Source organism: Pituophis catenifer, unplaced genomic scaffold (assembly GCF_029215685.1).
Source record: "Pituophis catenifer annectens isolate HBS135680 unplaced genomic scaffold, rPitCat1.0.hap2 SCAF_4, whole genome shotgun sequence".
Taxonomy (NCBI): domain Eukaryota; kingdom Metazoa; phylum Chordata; class Lepidosauria; order Squamata; family Colubridae; genus Pituophis; species Pituophis catenifer.
The window spans coordinates 35,628,464-35,637,889 of record NW_027256884.1 but is presented as its reverse complement, the minus strand read 5'-3'; positions in this window follow the sequence as shown (position 1 = coordinate 35,637,889).

Sequence of the window (9,426 nt, the reverse complement as noted above, 5' to 3'; positions counted from 1 at the left end):
TTATTTATTATTGTGTTTTAGTTTATGGTACATACATTCAAACATGCTCATACTGTATTGTGATTTAGAGTACCAAGTTGTATTAAGGAAAGGGAGGAAAGAAGAATTAGTGTGCAAAGAAAATTTGATCACTGTTGGATCCATGCAAAGTAAAAATTCCAGTATGTTTATTTTAGATTCAGGTATACTAATCATCATTTTTTAAGAGAAAACTTTTAAAATTTAGAAAGGAAGAAATCATGAAGTAATTAAATACTAGTGTCTATTAAACAGAACAAGTAATTAGAAGCACTGTACTGACAGAATCATTATTCATTTTTAACTCAGACAAAGAAGAAATAATCCCTTTCATTTCTATAGTTACTGAAAGATGTTAGAAATAAAGAACAGGCAGCAGCTAGTCATGCATTATGTCATGGAGAACTGTGAAAATTCTAGGTGAGGTATTTTTCCCAAAAGGATAAATGATGTGCCAGAACAAGCAAATGGCATCTCGGAAAGATTTTCTAAATTAATTCAGACGATATTTCCTGAAAAATTAATTCATCTAGAATCCCATGTAGTGCATACCATCTTGAATATGAAGCTAAACCTACAAATTTCTAGATCAGGGGTGTCAAACTCAGGAGCCTAGTGGCGCAACATACTAATGCTACTGTTAAAGGTAGTATTTAGCTTCCAGCTGCCTGCAATTACTGCAAGTTCAATTCTCACCAGGCTCAAGGTTGACTCAGCCTTCCATCCTTTCTAAGGTAGGTAAAATGAGGACCCGGTTTGTGGGGGCAATAAGCTGACTTTGTATAAAATATACAAAAGTATGAAGGATATTGCTTAACACATTGTAAGCCGCCCTGAGTCTCCAGAGAAGGGCAGCATATAAATCAAAATAAAATAATAATAATAAAAAAAACTCATGGCTCGTGGGCTGGATGTGTCACACGCTGGCCATGCCCATCCCCAGTTTAGCAAAGGGGGAAAAAGTCATGATATGTCATGTGATGATGCGAGTTGGACACTGCTGTCCTAGATCAATTGGGAGACTATGGTTTAAAGTTATTCATGGACAAGTCAGATAAAAAGGAAGTTTTAATAAACTGTAAATAAATCTTTGAGGTCATTTTTAGATATTATTATTATGGTTCATCACACTTCCAGCTAGAGGTTTGGATTAGATTTGGTTCTACTTCTATTTTGCAGGTCTTTGTATTTTATTATTTTCTCCACTTCTTATTATTACTGCCATATGATTTAGAATTTTACAGGGCAGGTATAAAAATAATTCTTTGGTTTGTTGGCATGTATCTACCAGTGGTGGGTTACCCCCGGTTCGCACCAGTTCTATAGAACCAGTAGTAAAAATGGTGGGAGGCTCCGCCCACTGACCCTGATGTCATGAAAATGCTTCTGCACCTGCGCAGAAGAGTGCGCGTGCTTGCTTGCTTCACTTGCACGCATGTGCGGCCCCGTTGCAAACCGGTAGTAAAGGTAAGTAGAACCCACCCCTGGTATCTACCTATTCCAACATAAACATAATATCTACTTTTTGTGGAACAAAAAATAGTTTTCAAAGCTTGCAAACATTCATTTTGAGTTTTTTACTCCCACTTATAGTTCCAAAAATATCAAAATTATGATCATCACAAGCTTTATTAAACCTATAGGAATAAACACAGTGTTTCCTGGAATGATCACCAGATAGAGTCCCTTGGGAGTTGGGTGGCATAGAAATGTGACAAAAGAAATATATGCAATATGCTGCCATGACATGTCCATACACGGTGACAGGTTTATAAAGTTTTGTAGTTAACACACTGAACATTTATTAATCATGGCTGCAAAACAGGCTGTCAATTAAGAATGTGAGAAGCTACTTATTAGCCTATGAAATGCCCTTCCTATGAACTACTCTATCATTACATCTGGCATTACCTCCAGATATATTCCCAGGCCATGCTTTGCATCTATTATTTTTTATACTAAAAACTCATGCGGTGGTTAAATATGATGTTCAGCAGGTTCAGTGTATACATTGTCAGCTTTAGATCGTCTTGTCTTGGAGTTAGGCTGATGACTGTTCCTGGTTCTACAAGTAGGCTATGAAAAGTTATTTATTTTTCTTTTGATTGTATTGTTTTTAACCCAATTTATCCAGGTGGGGATGTACCCTGCTCAGAGATATTTGCCAGAAGTCTAGGAAAATAAAATAATTTAAAAAAGAATTATGTCATTTAATTTATATTCCTTTTCTCCTCCTCCTCCTTAATAAAAAAATTTAATACAGAGAAGGCTGATGAATACATATTAATGCATATATATTAAATATATTCTTTTCCTTATATTCTGTACTTAGCCAACCCGGCTATAAATGCCACAGATAAATATATAAAGAAATAATGATGATATCCTGCCAGTCTTGGGACATATGTTATTGGCATTGTGAGATACGTATCTATTTGTCATGCTGTTTCCTATGTATCTGAATGTTGCATGCTGTGAAAGGCTGTTATGTAGCACTGCTGGGTGTCACAAAAGAAGCTAAAGAGCCCTGGATGTGATGGCCTCCAATGCTAGTTCTGTTCTTTTTGAAGTCATGCATTGGCAGGCTTGCTTTTTAAGCCACTATTGTAGCTACTTCTCTTCTGAAGAAAAGATGTAATACAAATGATTGCCTCTGCCTGGCTCTGCTGCACACTTTTCGCCCACAGGGAGACAAAGTTTCGTCTGCTTGCAAAGGGGACGCTTGGAAATGGAGCTAATCACTTTGAGTCTCTGTCATTTCTCCATCCAGGCGAAAAGTGTTTGGTCGCTTATGGGGTGCTTGGAACGGAGCGAATCGCTCTGTTCCCAAGTGCCCCACTGGTGACCAAACACTTTTTGCCCAGATGGAGAAATGGTGGGAAAGTGTTTGGGCACCTACCACTGGTCCCGCCGTCTCCGTCCCCCTGTCTCCTTGCCCATGGACTCAATTGGGACCAAGCTCTCGGCATGCCCTGGCCTCCGCCCGCCCTACCAGGAGGGCAAAGAGCCCCCACAAGGCCAGCAGCAGCATAGGCAGCCGCTTGGGAGCCAGCAAGGCGCCTGCTATGGCCAAGGACTGTCCCAGCAGCAGCTGGGCCAGCAGGCAGGGCGGGTGGAGGCCAGGTCATGCCGAGAACTTGGCCTGTTGCAGCCATGGGCAAGCAGACAGTAAGACAGAGAGGGCAGGGCCAGCGGTAGCTGTGCTCCCACTCCCATCGGATCCCACCCTCACCGCCTCCTGCACTTAAAAAAATTAAAACCTCCCTGCAAATAAGCCTGAGTGCTTATTTTCAAGCCGAACAGAAAATAAGACCAAGTCTTATTTTCAGGGAAATATGGTAGGAGAGTTTTGGTAATATATAGGTATATTTTTGAGTAGCCATGTTATTTACAGTACATTTTGTAATTCCTACGTACCAATCTTTCAAACCAGACCAACCAAATAGGAAAAAGTGATTCTCGTAAATACATAAGCATTTCTGTTGATTCATGCTTTTATGAGTGCAGAGTCCAGGAGTGCAGCCAAAATCTACAACTGCTGCTCTATTTATCAAGAAAACCTTTGTAAGCCATGAACTGTCAGTACCGGCTATGGGAAAATGTCAAGCACAGCAGGAAAGTTTCCTCCTCCCCAAACAGATTCCAGCTTCAATCCCGGCCAACATCCAAGGAGAAAGGAAGCTCTCTTCAAAAGCTCTTCCAGGTATTTTGAACATACTTCTTTTATACAAAGCATGTGTTACATGTTTTTGTTAGCAGATAAATCAGACGCAACCCATAATAACTGAAGTTGTAATTTAGCTTTTGCTGTCAGCAACCAGAAGATAATACTGACAAGTTTTGTAAGAAATATAATCCAGTAATTGAATTTAGACATTAGAGAGGGATACACACACATACAGAGGCAGAAGGGGGAGGGGGGAGAGAGAGAGAGAGACTCACACAAACACAAAGTCAAAAGAAGATTTTACCTGATAAAACAAAAGATGACTTTACCTGTTAAAACAAACATTAGTTTGGTTGCTAGGTATTACTCATTCTTGAAGAATCTGATAGTCACAACACTGTGCTTAACTTTTTAAATGTTGAGTATAGCAGAGAAATACTTTTTTACAGGAAGTCCTTCAGTGGTTTATTACTATATTTGTACCTTAGTGCCTGTGAATTCTCTAGGAAATAATAATGAGGGGAAAAAATCCAGGCCCTTATCAAAATAAGTAGACCAGTAAAATTAAATATGAAATATTTAAGTGAAATATTTCATATGTTCTAGTTTGAGGAATAATGCAAATTTCCAATTGAAGAGAACATATGTGGCTCAGTGTTGAATAGTGGAGTTTTTGGTGCTCTCTGAGCTTGAACACCAACACACAGTCAGAAGACACAATGAAAATGCCTCAATCTCACAACATATGGACCAGAAGTGGGTTTCAGCAGGTTCTGACCAGTTCTGGAGAACTGGTAGCAGAAATTTTGAGTAGTTTGAAAAACCGGTAGTAAATGAAATGCACAATCATCAGAACTTTTTTTTTTTAACTTTTTAAGCATTTTTTTTACTACCGAACTGGTAGCATTTCACCCCGGACCAGGCTAAATCCAATAATGCTAAGGATTCCTGGAAGCCTGTTTTTAAAGACATAGACATAAACTACATTTACCTACCATTCAAAACAAACAATAAAAAATTAAGAAGGTAACAAAAAGACCAGAACATCCTCTACGGCAGTGTTTCTCAACCTGGGTAGCTTGAAGATGGTGGACTTCAACTGGGAGTTGAAGTCCACCCATTTTCAAGCTTCCAAGATTGAGAAACACTGCTCTACGGCATCCTATCTCCCGATAATTCGTGATTAACACCAAATAAACAAGCAGAAAACAATACCCTAATCAAGGAACTAACAAGAAGAAAACCAGACTGGCAGGGCAAGTTACTATGTATAAACAAAGAGTAAACATCGCCCTCACTAGCATTGATGTTATCTAATTGATAATGAAACCTCTGCAAGCAAATAACTAAGCTTAGGGAAAACCAAGGATGTTTGGTGTATGTTTTGTCATTGATCAAGTACTGTATTTTCCTTAAGGAAAGGAACCCACTCTAGCCTGGCAATCTAAAATGTCAGATCTCCATACTTTACCTGTTTTTATCCTTTCAGCTAAATGCATAACAAGATGGTTCCGACTCTTCTCACCACTTTGCAGACCTATGTCCGAAATATAGCCTCACTATGTTTTCATGTCTAATTTTTCAATTCCACTGTGGCAATAACCGTTTATTGCTCTTCAGTGCCTGGAGAAAGATAGGGGAGCCTATTTTTCATCTCTCAAAATTTCCTAGCATTCATTTTTCTGTTCCACACAAGTCACACAGAGTTAGAGCTCACCTACATTTTGCAAGTAATTATGGGAGGAAAGCAAGATGCTTATGCTATCACTGCATCCTTAGAAAATAATCTAAAATATTCTTCCCCAAAGATCAAAATCCTACAGAATCTTTTGATAACAGAATGCTGTGATATAAATATTCAGTGAAGCATGCTCATCTCATACTGACCTTGGGACTGGAGTTGGATCATTTCTCCTGGTGGTGCTAAGCACCATGATTGTGAAATATAGTTCTTCCACCCAGATACACTGTAGACTAATTTGTTTTGGAAGAAGCTGCATGCTGTTGGCAAAAGGCCAATAGTTAGTTTGAACTTTCTCTTATATTCAGCATTGTAACTACAACCCAAGTGACTTTGAGGCAACAAATATGTCTTCTTAGTGGTGGCTGATTCATTGTCATAATGATCCAGTTTCTAGTAAGCTTCAGTGATGAATAGTTTACAAAACTATTACAAGTTGTTTCATTCCATTTGTGTTGATGGAAGAAAAAGTGTATAAAAAAATCTGTGCTGGGAATTGAAATTAAAGTTACGCAATATCATCATACATACGCACACACATATTTGGTATAGATATGTTCTCTAGAACAGAAAGAATAAGTTGTAGTTACTCTTCAAAATAAAATCTATAGAAAGGCTAGGGACAGTTTTTTAAGAGGAAGCAGAGTCCTATGGAGGACATAGAATCTAATAAGATAGAAACCGCATTAATATATTATGTCACAGAACCCACAGTGGGAGGAAATAGCAGTGCCAAAAATGTATTAACACCAGAACTATAGCCTGTGGCTTTTACCAAAACTTGACAAGTCATCTTGGAATGAAATTCAAGTGGAAAGTGTTGTAATAATGGGAAAAATCAACTTGCCTTACATCATCAATTAGATTTATGTAAATTCAGGAGAAAGAAAGATAATGTAAGCGCCTGCCTTTAAGTGGTTATTCAAAGGACTTAGTATTTGATAGATCACTATGTGGATATAATTCCAAACAATAGGAATTATTTAGGAATTAATGTGAGATATATGTTTTATTGAGCCAGCTGGCGATTCACATGTATTTACAAGTTCAATTTAAATGGCAATGGAAACTTGCCCAGAAAGTTCAAGCTGTTATATTTAAAGAGAAAAGACAACACTTCTAAAAAATAAGAGAATTAAGTATAAGGAAGCTAAAAAAGTATTCTCACTTAAGTTTCTTAGAATTTAAAATCACAGTAACAGAAACTCATATGAAATGCAGAAGGCAATTCAAAAGAATGCTTATCAGATTAATGCATAAATATACTAAACTTGCAAACAATAGACATAGTAACATAGCACAACACATATGCAGCAGTTATCAAAGAGGACAAAAAGAAAGCCTCGTTGTTCTAGACCAATAGGGATGGAAAATCTCTTTAGATACTTGAAGAAATAAAGCAGTTCCTGAAGATAAGAGACCTGGGGGATGGTTGATCCTGAAAGTCAGAGGCTTTCTTGAGTCTGCTCCAGAGGTGAAGTCTACTTACCTTCCCTACTGGTTCGGAAGTGCACGCACTGCACGTTGAAGATATATTCCAGCCTATACATAAGTCAATTAAAGTTTGATATTAAATTGGCGATAGATAAGGATGAATGGAATTGGGGGGGGGGAGGCTGGACTTGGATTTCTTGTGGCAACTCTAAATTGATGCATTTAGTTCCACACACACACACCAGGTCTACCTGCTGTTCTCCTACACCTGTCAACCCTGAAGTAAACCTGGCTGATGCCATCTTTGAGGCTTCAGGGTTGCCACAAAGCAGAATAAAGGGATGGGGAGGGAGGAAATAGCTAGATGCGATTTTGTAGCCAAAACAAAACATTTTCCTGTGGGAACTAAGAACATTGTCACAAGTGGCTGGCCAGAGAAGTGAAGTAAGAACCAAGCAACTGGCCAGCACCTTGATTGGGCAGCATGACCAGTGACTCGGGGCAGTGGGGAAACCTTACTTTTTTAATTAGGTGAAAGCCGCAGGAACTTTCAGAGTCGGCTTTCACCAGTTGTGCCAATATGATGTATCCAATAAATTGTTCTTTGAGGAATCCACCTGCCTCAGAGTTCTGCTTTCAATGGCTGCCTTACTTGGAACGCTGACATCACCTTGCGATGTGCACGATAAAATCTGTTGTTAAACCACCTGGCTATGCTGCTGCCTATTCTTTTCTTCACATCATCGGCTGGCAGGAGATCCAATGCCAATCAGGGCATTGCTGGGAGTCATGTTGGCAGATATTTAGATGCACAGGTTTAGTCAACTGTCCAAATGTACACCGGCAAGATCAGTGGGTAGGGCTGAAGCCTTCTTTCAGAACTCTATACCCCCATGTGCCTTCAGCTCCAGAGTTTTCAAAGTGAGCAGGCAGGTGCCAAATTTTGAAAAAATTTTATCAGCACTTTGTAGGAGGGCCTGGCTTTTTTGAATCTGCGAGAGAGCGATTATCCTGTGGTTATGTGGAAATAATGAAAGGCTCTGGGATACTTCTCCAAGCAATCAAAAGCTGCAGACATTATTATAAATTACTATTTTAGTCTGTTTTTAATGTCTTGCATTACTAATTTTTAACGAAAAGATTCTGCAAAAATTGATAGATTTGCCTACATTTTGGGTAAAACCTTGTATACATTTCTTAAATAATCTTCCTGGTTAGAAAATAAATTCATCTTTTAAAATGTGATTATTTTGGTGTGAATTTCTTATTACATTCCCTATGTCTGTATTGTTTAAACATCACTTAGAATACTGATAGGAGACACCATAACAAGCAGAAAATGGCATCAATTCTATAATCACTATGCTCTTCACAATTAGTCAAAAATGCAACAAATAAATTATTTGTAGACATCTATATCTAAACCGGTTTTCAGGAAGGCTACCTGAGCAAATGTCTAATATATAAGAATAAATAATGCAAGTTTGTAAAAACATATTTCATTTCTTCACACACACACAAACACACACACACACACACACCCAAAAAACCCCTAAACAGCTTTTTCCTTAAATCAAACTCTTGATCCTTAAGTGGCAAATAATAACTCACGGTAGTTCCCTTCAAAAGGAAACTCGAGGATAATTCAAGAACTGTAGGCCCATAAGTCCAATTTCTATTCTAAGTAAACTGTTTATAATAGAATGTGAGAACAACTTTGGAAAAAGGGGTGGGTGGGTAGAAATGCTGCCTAGGGAACGATCAGATAAAAGGAGGAGGAGCCGGCAACTGAATAATGGGGCCAAAAAGAAATTTATAAAGTTTCCACCCCAACTTATCAGGCACTAAAAAGACATGGCAGGAGATTTGTACTTTTAGACTTGCAAGATTTTGTTAAGGTAGCCTTACAATAAAGTAAAATTCATCCATTTTATCATGACTGGTCTACTTGGAAGGTCAATACAGAGAGAAAATGAAGTATTAAATAAGTAGGAGAGTGTGTGAAAACAACCTAACCTCAGATTTGCTGGAAACCGAGAGTGGTCAAAGCAAAAAGGCTTAAGCAGGCCTTAGAAAAAACAAAATAATTGCTTTTCAGCCTTTAGGGAACTGTGGGTTAAACATCACCACCACAGAACTGTTCTTTAGATTTGTGTGAATGTATGGAAGCTGCTAAGGAATTATTGGTAGTCCTTCTTTAGCAAATGCCTCATTTAACAACTGTTTGTAGTTACAATAGTGAGGAAAAAGGAACTTTATAACCAATCCTTGCATTTACAATCTGCAGGTCTGTAAAGCAAAGGAAAGCTAAATTAAGATAAGGACAGTTGTTTCATTTAGCAACTATTTTGCTGAACAACTGAACTGCCAGTCCTAATTGTGGTTGTTAAATGAGGACTAGTTTTGTAACCCCCACTCCAAGATGTATTACTTTCCATCTTTTAAAGTAATCTGCATGGTACTAACTAAAGTGTTATGAAATTTAAATGGATTTATTATTTGTTACCTTCTTTTGGTTAAGAAGAATGCAGGCTATAAAGTAAAAAACAGAAGAAATTGTAGTTTT